Genomic DNA, 16,255 nt, shown 5'->3' with positions numbered 1-16,255 from the left:
GGAATACCAGGCTGCTGGAAAAAGGAAGGAACTACAACCATTTGCAACAGCATGGATGGACCTGGGTAGCAATATGCTAAGCAAAATAAGTCATTCAGGGAAAGATAAATGTTACATGATTTCATTCCTTTGTGGACTATAATAAACAACATAAACTGATGAACAAAAAACAGATCCAGAGACACAGAGGCATTGATCAGACTGTCAAACCTCAGAGGGAAGGTAGGGGAGGGTGGGGTAAGGGGGAAGAGATCAACCAAAGGACTCATATGTATGCACGTAAGCCTAACCAATGGACATAGACACCAGGAGGCTGTGGGAATGAGTAGGGGGGGAGAAGGATGGGTAAGGGGAGATAAGGACACATTTGTAATACCTTAAACAATAAAGGGAAAAAAAGAAACTTAATTCTAAGGCATAAAACCTTAAAAATCTTAGATAACATAGGCAGTAAAATCTCAGATATCTCACTTAGAAATATGTTTATAGATACACTAGAGGCCTGGTACATGGTTTCTTGTACCAGTGGCATCCCTTGGTATGGCCTGCAGGGATCAGGCCAAAATAGGCAGTCCAATGCCACCTGCTGCTCCTGCCTGCAGCTCCTGCTTATCCTGGCCCTGCTGTGCCTGCTGCTGCAGCTCAGTAGTCTCGCTGCTGCTCCAATGCGGTCTCCAGGCTGCAGGGGCAAGCCTTGAGCTCTGTGTCTGGTGTACCTTGGTCAGGTGAGTGGCACTCCTGCTGTGAGAGCACACTGACCACCAGGGGGCAGCTCCTGCATTGAGAATCTGCCCCCTGGTGGTCAGTGCACATCATATTTACCAGTGGACCAGTCACTTAGTCTTTTATATATATAGATCTCCTAGGGCAAAGGAAACTAAAGAAAAAAATAAATAAATGGGGCAACATCAAAATAAAAAGCTTCTGCATAGCAAATGAAACAATTACATCAAGTTGAAAAAGGAACTCACTGAATAAGAGAACATATGTGGTAAAGATACCTCTGATAAAGGGTTAATATCCAAAATATATAAAGCATTCATACAACTCAACAAAAGGAAGATAAACAATCCAGTTAAAAAATGGGCAGAATTCCCAAATAGACATTTTTTCAGAGAGGACATACAAATGGCCAAGAATCACATAAAAAAATGTTCAAAGTCACTAATCATTAGATTAATGCAAATTAAAGCCACAATGAGATATAACCTCACACCTGTTGGAAAGGCTATCATAAAAACCAACAAACAATAAGTGCTGGTGAGGATGTGGTAAAAAAGGAACACTAGTGGGGGAGAATGCAGATTGGTGCAGCCAATATGGAAAACTTTCATTTGACCCAACGATCCCACTTCTGAGAATATTTCCTAAAAACCCCAAAATACCAATCAGAAAGAGTATATGCACCCTTATGTTCATAGCAGCATTATTTATAATAGCTAATATTTGGACACATTCCATGCTTCCAACAGTAGATGAATGGATAAAAAAAAATAAATCTGTGGACATTCACACTATGGAATACTATGCAGCTGTAAAAAGGAGAGATATTTTTCCTTTTGGGATAACATTGATAGTCCTGGAAAATATTATGCTAAGTGAAATAAATCAAATAGAGAAGGACAAATATCACATGATCTCACTTATTTGTGGAATCTGATGAACAAAATGAGACCCTAAGCAGGGAGACATGGAATAGACTGACATACCTGGATATGGGGTTGGGTGGGTAAGAAAAGATAAACCAAAGAATTTATATACTTATTTGCATAGCCCACGGACGTGGGCAATAAGGTAGTGAAGGCCCTGGGGGAGGGGAAAGAGGAAGAAAAAATTATAACTCCTTAGGTGGCCCATTTCTTGTGAATTTTAAGCAACTGAGGTTAATGTAAGTATGCCTTTACATCAGAGAATTGGACTTAGAGAAGATAGCCTTGGTCTAAGGAATTTTTTGATTAAGTGTTGTCCTTTGAATTTGACACCAATAAGAACATTTATTGCCATTAGGGATTGTCTTGGGGACACTTGCACTCACACAGAAAGATCCTTGCTCATAGGCCTCCATTTAGGCCCCCTTCATTCTTTGTGTGGACTTGGCTCTTTGACTTAGGGTTTTGTTTTCTTTTTTACATATTTTTATTGATTTCTTAGAGAAAGAGAGAGATAGAAACATCAATAAGAGAGAATCATTGATTGGCTACCTCCAGCACTAAGCCCACAACCCAGGCATGTGTCCCAACCAGGAAACAAACTGCAACCTTCTGGTTCCTAAGTCGATTCTCAGTCACTGAGCCATGCTGGCCGGGCACTGACTTTTGGTTTTTAATTTGCATCTGCACCTGCCTCAAAAGAATTCCTGCTCCTTTGGAGCTGGGCATTTGCCTGTCAGAGATGTTAGTCATTTAAATGGTAAACTCAGAGAAGACTTCCTATCAACTAATCCCCTTTGCCATTTCAAATCATTCTGAAAAGCTTCCCAATTTAACTACAGTGTGGAGCCAGGCTTCCCTCAGAGTCAAAGTTCAAATGGTGAGGAGTTTCTTAGAGAAAACTACTTTGGCCTCCAAAATGGTGGCAAGAAGCCTTGAAGCACTCCACTTGGGGGGCTTCTGCTCTCTCATCTGGGGTTCTTGGCTGGGGTGGGAGTGGGACAGGAGAGCACCTGAGAGCTCAGTGAGAAGGTCACACTTCTTCAGATTTTTTTATTACTACTGTTTAGAAAAGAGGATTATTCATTGACATAAATGCTTTTGTTTCAATTTATGTTATCTAATAAAGAAATTTTTATACCAAAAATTGGTGTAAGAATACATTTATGAACATAATTAAAGCACCATTTTAACTGTGGAAATGGTTCAATTTATAATTCTGCTTAAAAAAGAAAACAAATTATCTTGGCATTAAGATGGTGGATTAACTTGCCTGTTAAAACTAAAAATCTATCCCAACTCTGTATCATGGGCCTGATCCTTCAACTCTATTCCAATTTCCCAAAAGGGTAGGCATTGTTCTTTAATACTTTATTATTTCATCCACCACCAATTACATAGATAGATTCAAAGTCTCCTAAGGTGTCTCTATACAATTTTGCTTATATTTCTCAAGTTGAATTTTTGTTTCTCCCCCAAATCTCTGGAAGCAGGATCTGCACTGTGTGGTCCTCACAGGCATCTTCTGTATTTCTGACACAAGCCAGAGCTTTTGGAATCCTTGATTGCGGTACATTTAGATTTAATACCAGAAACCAATGAAATGCACATCACCCCCTCTCCTATGGCTTATCAAGAAGGTACTTGGGACTGCAATTCTTTATCCAATGTCTGCTTCTTTATGCCAAGATTACTAAGTTCAAAGAACTGTCTTAAACAACAAAAACCCCTACCTACATTAGCAATTAACATTTACTTCCTTTTACATTAATTCCATTTTCCCTCCTGCTGTTCTAGGAAAATCTGAATTAAAAAGCCTGGTGCTGCTCAAGGGCAGTTAATAGCACTGAGATGACAAAAGATCTTAGAACAGCTGACAAAGGGAACTGGGCTCTGGTTCAAAGTCACGGCAGGAAGAATGTGCCCTGTGCAGCCTGTGCTTTCTGCATGAAGAATGAAAAGAGTCCCATCACCCAGGATAATGCAATTAAAAAGTACACCACTGGAATCCACCCCATGCCACCTTGTTCAAAATTGGGCCTCAAACCTAGGGGCCCAACTGAAATTTGAAGCTTACACATCTTGATCCACAGGGAAGGAGAGGGGGAATTTGGTCTGCTTCCTTGTGTAGACAAGTGCCTGTTATCAGAACGGAGGGACATATGTTCATTGCCTATGGTAAAAAATTATTAGAGTACTCAGGATGGGTGGATACAGAGAGACATACTAATGTCAGAGGAGAAGCTAATTAAAAGCAGGGTCTCAGGACTCTCTTTCTCCTTTCCACTCAGTATTTCTGCTGTACACACACAATTTAACATGCACAGACAAAGGAAAGCGGCCATCTCTAATTGCCCCAAAATGACATAGTGTTTGTTGTGGAGAGGGCTGCTCTGTCCAGGTGGAAATGACTTTCCTGACTAGTGTGCTCACACAGACTCTCTGGGGTCTGATGTAAAGCTGGGATTTTTTTTCTCTAATTTTATTGAGGAGATAAAATTCAGGGTGCTGATTCCTGAAACACGGAAGTAATCTTTTAGGCAATTGCTATGACATTGGATTGGCAAGAGCTCCCAGAAGAGAGGAAGGCCTCTCTCACTAACCAGAGCTCCATGTGATGAAACAGTAGAGGAGTAAGCATGGCTGCGCGCTGTCACATGGTTTTATGTGCCTCACCAGCAATCTTAAGCTCAACTGCTTTGCTGCAGGATGCTCACTGCAAAATTTACACTTATTCTGACTCCTGATATGTTTCCAGCACACACATTCCATTAGGAAGTAGGCTGAATGAGCAAGCTTATATCGGTGGGCACTGTGCTGCAGTTGGCAGAGAAAGATTCACAGTATTTGTTCCCATGAAGGCTTTAATGCAAAGGGACAATTTTACAGCATGCTTCTGTCCAATCACACATTTTCTCTATAAAATATGCATTTGCAAAGAGTAGAGGAACATGAAGAAGCTGGGGAAAATATATTCACACACACACACATACATACACACAATTAAGGCAATCAAAGAGGTTTGATTACCATATAATGGCAGTTAAAATGTACTGAGGGCTGCCTCTGTATCAGGTACTGTCCTAAGCTTTTCTAGGTAAACCAAGTAATAGATCTTCCTAACCAGTCACCATTTATGTATTTTATTCTCTTTGTCTTACCTTATGCAGAGTAGCAGCTATGGGGACTCTCCATTGACAATGGTTCATAATTTCTTGGGAAAGGCACAGAGTCATAGACTAAGACTTAGAGCATAGGGAGGCAATGTTTTCAGTATATACAACTAAAAATGTACTTCAGAGAGAAGGCAGAGAAGGTGTAAGGAGAGTGGAGAGAAGTGTTTTTTAAAAGGTGCAACTCCTTTGGGAAGAGTTTGTGCATCAGAATGAATGATAAGGGTAGAAAGAAGGGCTACTCTAAAAGCTAATAATCTTCTATCTACACTCTATTGGCAATTAATGACACACCACTACATAACATCTTTTTACTACTATCTAGCATTACTATCTTTAACTTTTATTGTTTAATTCTTTGTGTATTATTGGCCTATCTGTTTAACTATATGGTAAGCTCTTTGAGAGGGAAAATTAAGTTTTTAAATCACTTTTAACCCCTGTAGACCTAATAAAAAATCTGGCCCATATATATCAGTTGATAAATACATTTATGTTCATTTTTCTTCTAGTTTGAAGTAACAAAAGGATTTTTTAATATATATTTTATTGATTTTTAACAGAAAGGAAGGGAGAGGGATAGAGTCAGAAACATCGATGAGAGAGAATCATGGATCAGCTGCCTCCTGCACACCCTTCACTGGGAGATGCGCCCACAACCAAAGTACATGCCCTTGACCAGAATCGAACCTGGAACCCTTCAGTCTGCAGGCTGACACTCTATCCACTGAGCCAAACCAGTCTCAGCAACAAAAGGATTTTGATCTAGGTAGGACATACCAGAGGAGAAATCCTACTTTTCCCATCTTTTGGCATTCAAGGCATACCCATGGGGCCTATATTAATCTAATCACTAATCCTGAGTCTCTGAATCTGGAGAAGAATGTAAAGTTAAAGGAAGAATTTAGAAGTTATTCATGGCAGTGGCATACCATGGCATCAAGCAATGGTAGTAGAATTATCTGGTGCCCTGTCCTTATAGATTATTCCTTCCATCTGGCCTTCAGAGCCCCCTTTGTTATCATTTCCCAAACCTCCCAGAGATTCTGTGAACTGAATACCATCTTCCAAAAAGCTCCCTCTGTTTGTCTAGGATCAGCAGAACTAGTTGCTTGCAACCCAGACTGGAGAACAGAGATAAAGAGATATGTTAACTTATGGACATCAGAAGTTTTGAAGGATTTTATCCAAGATGTAACAAGAATGAATTTGAATTTTAACATTATTAAAAATCTATTGTAGTTTTCAAGCTATGTCCACAGGACTCATTTGGTTTTTACAGAAACCAGAGAGGCAGGTACTATCTATTATCTTTCTTTTTTGTACCAAAATGAGAATGTAATTGGGAGACTCCAAGCCATTGTTTTCCGAGGAGAAACAGCTAATTACTGCTTATGTCTATGCCTCCCTTGTCTTACCTTACATTTTGTGCACAGCTCCTTCTATCATCCCATGTGGTGAGTGCAAAACCCGGTATATGGGAAGTGAGAGAGCAGATTTCAGGGCTACTATTAGAAGTAGCAAGTTGTTTCAGCTTTACACATACACTCCCCTTCAGAAATTCTTATAAACTCTGTTCTCATACACAACACCATTTATTCAGAGGGTATATCCACATGAGAAAAAAGATAGAATTCCCAGAACACAGTAAGTCTGAAAATTCTTCTAAGAGCCCAAAGTTGCAGTTAGGAATTTATAGGTTCACACATTTATCTAACTGCAGAGACATGCACTCTCATTAGGGAAAAGTTTAAAGTTTGGAATCCTTAGATACCCAACAACAAAAAGAGGTATATTAATAAATGGATTGAGTATGGTATTATGTAGCCCCCTGAGAAGTAGCAAAAATTGATAGTTAAATCATAATCTATGACTTGAGATATGGAGATAGTACTTACTTTGTAGGATTATTATCAGGATTAAATCTAGTAGTCTATGGAAAGCTCTTAGCATAAGACCCAATATAGAGCAGATACTCGTGTTCATTCTCTTATTTTGTCTCCAGAGGCATTAGGGGGAAAGCAGGGACTTGTTTCCTATATTGACAGAGGTCAGAGAAGATCTTAGCACAGAGATCCATGGTTCTAATCCAAGTCTGTCAGGCAAAGGCTATGGAGAGAGACTGGAGGAATGCCCAGAGGGGCAGGGAGAAGGCAACAGCCATCTCTTCCCTACTTCTAAAGGCCAATCATGCTGCCAGAATTTTCTTTGTAATAATTTACCTGGAACTTATATGACCTATTCAACCTTCCGGGGTGTTAGAAGAAATAAACTGGTATATCGCTTGAAATAAAACACACAGAAATCATTTCATTTTTTATTTTTATATTTTCTAAAAATCAATCAAATTTTTTTTCAAGACACAAGATACTTTCAAAAATGAAGAGTATTTTTTCTATGAAACAAATTATTTTTCTAAAAGCAAATTTTATTTTCCCAAATATTTGACATGAATAAGCTATAAAACTCTTAAGGAGTTTAGTCAGCTGTGCAGATTGACTTTTGAAGTGTAAAATAAACCTTTACTTAACAGATGTCAGAAGTGTGACTTTGAGAGATAATGACAGTTTTTATAGTAGGTTGGTGACAGAATTTCTAAGGAGAATGAATAAAGATTTTGGTGCCAAGTCTGGGGAAAAATGACAACATGATTATTAACAATTGACTGAATTGAGGAAAGCAAAAATAAGTGTTTTAATTTGTTTGATTAGACAGCATAAATTGTTCCATAAATATCAGTAAAGTACATTTAACAAAAGGATAGGCTGCACCTACAGGTAAGAATTTGAGCAACTCAAAGACCCTTCATTCCTCCAAAATCTTCATGAATAAAGTTGATTTATAATCATTTCAAAGGCTTCAGACAAGAATTAAACAGCCAGCTGAAACCGGTTTGGCTCAATGGATAGAGTGTCGGCTTGGGGACTGAAGGGCCCTGGGTTCGATTCCGGTCAAGGGCATGTACCTTGGTTGCGGGCATATCCCCAGTAGGGGGTGTGCAAGAGGCAGCTGATCGATGACTCTCTCTCATCGATGTTTCTAGCTCTCTATCTCTCTCCCTTCCTCTCTGTACAAAATCAATAAAATATATTTAAAAAAAAAAAAGAATTAAACAGCCAGGGAAGACTTTAAATAATGATATTTAGACCTGTACCCCCAAGCAGCAAATAGAGAAGAGTATTCAGTGCTGACACAGTCATTCCAACTGGATAATATATGGTTAGCAGCCACTGCAATATTTAGTAAAAATAAAATTTTAAGCAAAATCAAATATGCTATTTCAGCATTTCACAATTTTCCCCTCAATCCAGCTTGCCTGCAACCAAACAACTTCTGATGCAACTCAAGTTCTGCATTTCTGCAAAGCCTTTTGGACTCCTCTGTTCTCCAGGCAGCTCTCTCCATGAATCTACAGAGCTCTGATATATAGTCTGCACTGCAGCATTGAGCATTGGCCTGCCATAGTCTCCTTGAGCCAGAATCCCTATATTTTGAGTTCCACTCTAGGCAACTTTCTCTGCACTCTGTGGTGTCTCTCAGGAGATGATACACAGGGGATGATAGCTTCACACAGGGATCCTGCTCATTGCAGGAAAGGTGAGTTTTGGGAATAAAATAGATAACTTCACCTTTTTCTCAGTCTCCTGGACTATGCTTGATCTTTCCGACCTAACAACCGTGGTGCCAAAGGAATGAAAAGGGACCCATTAAAAGAGAATATTTTGATGAGTCCCATGAAAGGACAAAGTTTTGATTACTTGACTCCTTTCACAAATATTTATCCCCAGGATTAAGCAGGCCAGAGCCCCTCCTGTATTCCAGTGGGGAGAGCAATGTTTGATTTAGTTCCCAAGTCATCATATATGTTGGTTTTTTGTCATAAGTTGGTCTTTCAAAGAAGGTGCACAGCCTACTACTCCCTTTCCCCTTAAGTTATGAAAACATGGGAGGTTTTATCTACATCAGACAGTTTTGGGAACAAAGTAAACTGACAAATGGCAATAAATAATGTTTAATATACAAAAATTTGATAAAATATCTGAAACTGGTTTGGCCTAGTGAATAGAGTGTTGGTCTGCAAACTGAAAGGTCCCAAGTTTGATTCCGACCAAGGGCATGAACATTGGTTGTGGGCACATCCCAGTAGGGGGTGTGCAGGAGGCAGCTGGTTGATGTTTCTAGCTCTCTATCCCTCTCCCTTCCTCTCTGTAAAAAATCAATAAAATATATTTTTTTAAAATATTAAAATTGTTTTTGATAAAACATAAATTCTTGAAAAGATTTTATAGATTGTTGAGACATAACTTGCCATGTAATCATTAAGATAAAGTTATCAGAGGACTGGGTAATAAATTCTGTAAAGTCATAAAATTCTAATATTAACCATTGTCCTTAGAAAACTTGAAAATATTTATATCTGGATTACAAACAACATTCCTGCTAGCCACACTTATAATATATCACAGTAACACCAAATTTTAAATTTTTCTATCATTATTATTTATTCTTATACTTTTCTGGAGAGATCATCTTTGTATCCTAAGGACCTAAACATATTTTTTGGGAAAGGCCAATGTGGCCAAGTCCAAAAAGACTGGTACTTCAAATTTGGTTGTGAACAGATTTACAAATTGGTTACCTCCTTTAATTAAGCAATCATAATTCATTTCATCTCCTCTATTGAATAATTTAACTTCTTTAAAATAATTGCTAGTGGTGTCTTTAGTCTTTAGAAGTTTGAATATGACATGCCTCTATAGTTTTGTGTGTTTACTTTTCTATGTATTTTACTTGATATTCTCTGAGATATGTGGTTTGGTATTTGTTATTAGTTTTGAAAAATCCTCTGCTATTATTTCTTAAAATATTTCTTCAGCCCAATTTTCTTCTCTTTTTCTGGAATTTTTAAAAAATATATATTTTAATGATTTTTTACAGAGAGGAGGAGAGAGGGATAGAGAGCTAGAAATGTTGATGAGAGAGAAACACCAACCAGCTGCCTCTTGCACACCCCCCACCAGGGATGTGCCTGCAACCAATGTACATGCCCTTGACCGGAATCGAACCTGGGACCTTTCAGTCCACAGACTGATGCTCTACCACTGAGCCAAACCAGTTTCGGCTCTTTCTGGGATTTTAATTATGCATATATTAGGTGATTTAATATTGTGTGAAACTCTTAGATGCTATATTCTGGTTCCCACCTGCCCCTAATTTTTGCTTTGTACTTCCATTTGGAGAATTTCTATTGATCTATATTAAAGTTCACTTATTCATTCATTTTCTATATCAAGCCTACTGATAAACTCATGGAAGATAATTTTCACCTCTATTGTGATTTTTTTTTTCTAGCACTTCATTTGATTCTTTTACAATTTTAAAAAATATATTTTATTGATTTTTTACAGGAGGAAGGGAGAGATATAAAGAGCTAGAAAGGTTGATGAGAGAGAAACATCGACCAGCTGCCTCTTGCAAACCCCCTACTGGGGAGGTGTTCACAACCCAGGTGCATGCCCTTGACCGGAATCGAACCCGGGACCTTTCAGTTCACAGACCGATGCTCTACCACTGAGCCAAACCGATTTCAGCTGATTCTTTTAAAGTTTTAATCTCTCTGCTGATATTACCTATGTTATCTTTCTAAAAATTCTTTATTATTTAAAGTACTAGAGACCCAATGCATGAAATTGATGCATGGGGTGAGGGGAGGGTGTCCCTCAGCCCAGCCTGCACCCTCTTCAATCTGGGACCCCTCGAGGGATGTCCACTTGCCTGTTCATGGGATCGGACATGAACAGGCAGTTGGACATCCCTCTCACAATCCAGGACTACTGGCTCCCAACTGCTCGCCTGATTGCCCCTAACTGCTTCTCCCTGAAAGCCTGATCACTCCCTAACCACTCCCATGCCAGCCTGATTTATGTCTAACTGCTCCCCTGCCAAACTGTTTGCCCCATCTTCCCTCCTCTGCCAGCCTGGTGACCTCTAACTGCCCTCCCCTGCAGGGTTGATTCCTTGCCGGTCTGGTTCCTCTCAACTGCCCTTCCTTGCAGGTCTGGTGCCTCCCAACTGCCCTCTCCTGCTGACCATCTTATCGTAGCTATCTTGTGTCCACATGGGGGCAGAATATCTAACCACATGGAGGAAGCCATCTTGTGTGTTGGAGTGATGGTGAATCTGCATATTACTCTTTTATTAGATAGGATAGAGGCCTGGTGCATGGGTAGGGGCCAGCTGGTTTGCCCTTAAGGGTGTCCTCGATTAGGGTGAGGTTTCCTTTGGGGTGTGGGGTGGTCTGAGCAAGGGGCTTGTGGTGGTTTTCAGGCCAGCCATGCCCTCTGGCAACCTAAGTGGAGGCCCTGGTATTTGAAATTTATTTACCTTCTACAATTGGAATTTTGTAGCCTGGAGAGGAGCCAAGTCTTCTGCTCACTCCTTGGCCATCAACCATTTCTGTTTGGATTTGTTTACCTTCTATAATTGAAACTTTGTAGCCTTGAGTGGAGGCCTATGCCAATTACGGCAGGCAGAAAGCTTGGCTTCCTCCGTTGCCTGTGAAACCCATGCCTCCCTCCTACTCTCTGTGGCTGTAGCCATCTTGGTTGGGTTTATTTGCATACTCTCTCTAATTGGCTGGTGAGTGTGTCTGGTGGGTGTGGCTTGTGGGTGTAGCAGAGTGATAGTTAATTTGCATATTACTCTTTTATTAGGTAGTATTACATGACTCTCCTTTTTCCCTCCATTGACCTCTCCCCCAACACCCCACCCTAAGCACAAGCCCTCATCCCCCACTACTGGCTGTGTCCATTGGTTTTTCTCATATGTATAAATACAAGTCCTTTGATCGATCTCTTAGCTTCTCTCCCCACCTCTATCCCTCCCGCCCCCCCCCCCCCCCCCAGTTCTCTCTGCCTTCCCTCTGAAGTTTGATGGTCTGTTCAATGTTTCTATGTCTCTGGTTCTATTTTTGTTCATCAGTTTATGTTGTTCATTATATTCCACAAATGAGTGAGATCATGTGATATTTATCTTTCTCTGACTGGCTTAGCATAATGCTCTCTAGTTCTATCCATGCTGTTGCAAATTGTAAAAATTCCTTCTTTTTTATAGCAACACAGAATTCCATTGTGTAGATATACCAAGTTTTCTAATCCACTCATTTGCTGATGGGCACTTAGGCTGTTTCCAAATCTTAGCTATGGTAAAATGTGCTGCTATAAACATAGGGGTGCATATATCCTTTCTGATTGGTGTTTCTGGTTTCTTGGGATATATTCCTAAAAGTTGGATTACTGGGTCAAATGAAGTTCAATTTTTAATTTTTTGAGGAAATGTCATACTGTTATCCACAGTGGCTGCACCAGTCTACATTCCCACCAGCAGTGCAAAAGAGTTCCTTTTTCTCCGTATCTTCGCCAACACTTGTCATTTGTTGATTTGTTTATGATAGCCATTCTGAGATGGCACTTCATTGTCATTTTAATTTGCATCTCTCTGATGATTAGTGACTAGGAGCATGCTTTCATATGTCTCTTGGCCTTTGTATGTCCTCTTTCAAAAAGTGTCTATTTAGGTCTTTGCCCTTTTTTTGACTTGATTATTTATCTTCTTTTTGTTGTATATATTTGTCCAATTTTCCTAACACCATTCATTGAATGGACTGTCTTGACTCCATTGTATGTTCTTTCCTCTCTTGTAAAATATTAATTGAGTATAATGACTTGGGTTGATTTCTGGGTTCTCTGCTCTGGTCCATTGGTCTATATGCCTGTTCTTGTGCCACTACTATGATGTTTTGTAATATAACATGAAATCTGGTATTCGTGATTCTGCCAACTTTTTTTTTTCTTTCTCAAGATAGCAGGGTCTTTTTTGATTCCATATGAATTTTTGGAGTATTTGTTCTCACTCTGAAATATGCTGTTGTTATTTTAATAGAGATTGCATTGAATCTTTGGATTATCTTGAGTAGTATGGATATATTAATGACTACAGGTCCAGTGCACAACATTTGTGCATGGGGTGTTGGGGGTGTCCCTCAGCCCAGTCTGCACCCTCTCCAATATGATTGCCTGTTTAAGCCTGATCCCAAATAGGCAATTGGATATCCCTCTCTAATCCAGGAATGCTGGCTCCCAGTGGTGCGCCTGCCTTCCTATCTGATTGCCCCTAACTGCTTCTGCCTGCCAGCCTTATCACACCCTAAACACTCCCCTGCCAGCCTGATCAATGCCCAACTTCTCCCCTACCAACCCGATTGCCCCTAACTGCCCTCCCCTGCAGGCCTGGTCACCCCTAACTGCCCCCCTGCCAGTCTGGTCACCCCCAACTGCCTTCCCCTGCTGGCCCAGTAAACCCTAACTGACCTTTGCCATCCTGGTTGCTCTCAACTCCTCCCCTCTGCTCGCCTGGTATCCCCCAACTGCCCTCACCTACAGGCCTGGATCTCCCCCCCCCCAACTGCCCTCCCCTTCAGATCTGTTTGCCCCCATCTACCCTCTCTTGCTGACCTGGTTACCCCCAACTGCCTTCCCCTGCAGGCCTGGTTCCCTCCAACTGCCCTCCCCTGCAGGCCTGGTCTCCCCCAACTGCCCTCCTCTGCTGGCCCAGTAACCCCTAACTGCCCTCCCCTGGGTCCCAGGTGCAGGGTGAGGCAGAGGCATTTAGGGTCAATTAAGTCAGTAGGTGAGAAGTTAGGTGTGATCAGGCAGGCATAGGTGGTTAGGGGCAATCAGGCAGGCAGCCAAGCAAGCGGTTAGGAGCCAGCAGTCCTGGATCGGGAGAGGCAGTTGGACATCCTCCGAGGGGTCCCGGATTGGAGAGAGTACAGGGCTGGCTGAGGGACTCACCCTCTGCCCATGCAGAATTTGATGCACCGGGCCTCTAAGAAATAGTAATACAAGAATAAACTATTTTTTATGTTCTTACAACTATAAGCATAATTTTGCCAACCTCTGTATACACATTGATTAAAATATGATATTAAGGATTAACTCATATTTGATTATTGTAAGTAAACTATTTTTTTTTACCATCTTAACTGTGGAAATACACGTGAAAGAATGTATCTATTGTATTAAATAGATGGTTATTTCTACAGCTTCATAAGATTTTTTTTTTTTTACTTAGAGAAATATAAAAGCTAGAATATAATGTGTGGGTTTATGTGAGAGAAAGGATAGTCAAAATAAAATAAAATAAAATAAATAATAATAAGAGCAACATAGAAAGTATTAGACATTATACATATAAAAAAGATACCAGGTTGATACCTACTAAGTAACAGTAGAATTATATTACTCTCATGTCATTTCTAGGATTAACAGCAACAACATAAAAAGTTTCTGGGATGCTAATTTTGTAAAGAGGGAGGTTAAATTTTATAAAAAATAAACTAAAAGACAATATTTTCAAGAAGTTTCATACACTCTAGTTCTGGTGCTCTGCCTTATAAAGACATGTTAAATTAGCGATGTTTGTCATTGCTTCTCACATTGCAAATGATTGAAATGTTGTTGCAGGAAAACTGTGAGGCAGGACCAACAGGTTCATCAGCCTGAGGGACTGTGCAGCCACTGCTTGTGGCCTCTGATTTTCCTAGCATTTTCACCTCCTCAAATGAGCACCACAGTTTTCTATCCCCCACTACATCTGTCATACAAGCTTCAGATCAGAGCAAAGAATAGGGACAAATGCCACCCACTCAAGTGCATTTGATGCTCTACCAACTGTTAGCAATTTCATAGCTTGACTTTTACTTTCTCAGTCTCTCCATTCACACATTTCTAAAGGTAGATGACTGGTAAAGAACATTATTTTCCTGCAAAAATCCCCCTCCCCACAGTGCAAGAAGCTATTGCTGTTATCTTGAGATAAATAGAGAACATAGAGGAAAAATATAAAAATAGGAGAATGGGAATCAAAGCACCAGAGGCCTGAAAATAAAGGAGGGAGGCCATCTCATCTATTCAGATATATATAATATCATCTATTCACTCATTTATTCATTCAACAGGTATTTGTTGAGCAGACTGTGCACACAACTGATACTTAAATAGATAAATATAAAAAATAGTTAATATTCAGGTATAGTTGAAGAGGCAACAATAAATGACTAGTTTCATTATATTATATTACTAGTGATCTGGTGCACAAAATTTGTGTACATTAAAAGATAATTAATTAGAGGAAATATTTTAATATTTTCCCTTTCTCTATAATGGAAGTGTCAGTGATGAAAGAAAATTAGTAAAATGTATATGAAAATCTTCCTCTTATCAAAGTCTGGGGTGCACTATGGGAACCAGAGTCAAGTCCCCGCCCACCCATGTGTGTCTTGAAATTGCATGAGACCCAGAACCAGCCAGCCCACCCGCATTGGGCTAGATCCAGACCCTCTGGCCCCACCCCTGTCAAGCCCCAGCAGGGGTGGGGCATGGCCTGAGATCCCCTGGCCCGGAACAGGGGCATGGTCTGAGGTCTCCCATCAAGTCCTGCCAGGCAGGGGGTGCAGCCTCAGGTACCCTGGCCTAGGGCAGGGTGCATGTCCTGAGGTCCCCTGGCCTGGGCTGTGGCAGAGGCCACTCATTGAGGTCTTGGTCAAGCCTTGCCAGGCAGGGGGCAATGCCTCAGGTCTCCTGGCCCACCACCAGGGTGGGGACATGGCCTCAGGTCCCCTGACCTGAGCTTGGGTGGGAGCAGCACCTTGAGGTTCTCCTTCAAGCCTTGTGGGCAGGGGCCTCTGCCTGAGGTCCACTGGCCTGGTGCCACTGTGGGGGGCATGGCCTGAGGCCCCCTGTCAAGCCCCACCAGGTGGGGCACAGTCTCAGGTCCCTGCTGATTGCTCGTTAAGGCCCCTTATGGGAACTCGGCCTCTGCTGTGGGCACAGCCATTTTGACCGTTATGGTGTGATGGTCAATTCACATCTCTTTATTAGATAAGATTATATTAGAGGACCTCAATTATATGTGTTATTTTTACAGATTTGATATTCTTGTGTTCCTCCTGTGATGAGTATTTCAGCATGAATAGGAAAGAATATATATGTGAGGATAGATTAAAAAAAAAAGTCAATTTTCTTAGACCATAACTGCAAAGGCAGGGTTAAACACAGGTGCACCTGGCTGAGATGAGGGGAAGACCATAGGCAGAGAAGGATACAGCTTTGGAGAAAGTAAATCAACCCCCAACCCTATTCAATGTCATTACAAAAACTCTCTTGGGGATATATCAAGATCTCAGTAAGACCCTGGGGAGACTATAGTGACTTCCTACCTCCTACCTGGGTGGTGATCACTTATGCTTCAGGACCTCCGAGCTATTATGGACAACCAGTTTAATGATCAGCAAATGAGTTGATTTTTGAGTAGATAACTGACACCTGGCAGATATGAAATCTGCTCATTTTAATATGAGTCCCAGGGAAATGA

The sequence above is a fragment of the Pipistrellus hanaki genome (assembly GCF_964339955.1).
Source record: "Pipistrellus hanaki genome assembly, chromosome: 1".
In the NCBI taxonomy this organism is placed as follows: Eukaryota; Metazoa; Chordata; class Mammalia; order Chiroptera; family Vespertilionidae; genus Pipistrellus; species Pipistrellus hanaki.
The sequence above is the reverse complement of the archived record's forward strand: the minus strand, read 5'-3'. Positions refer to the sequence as shown.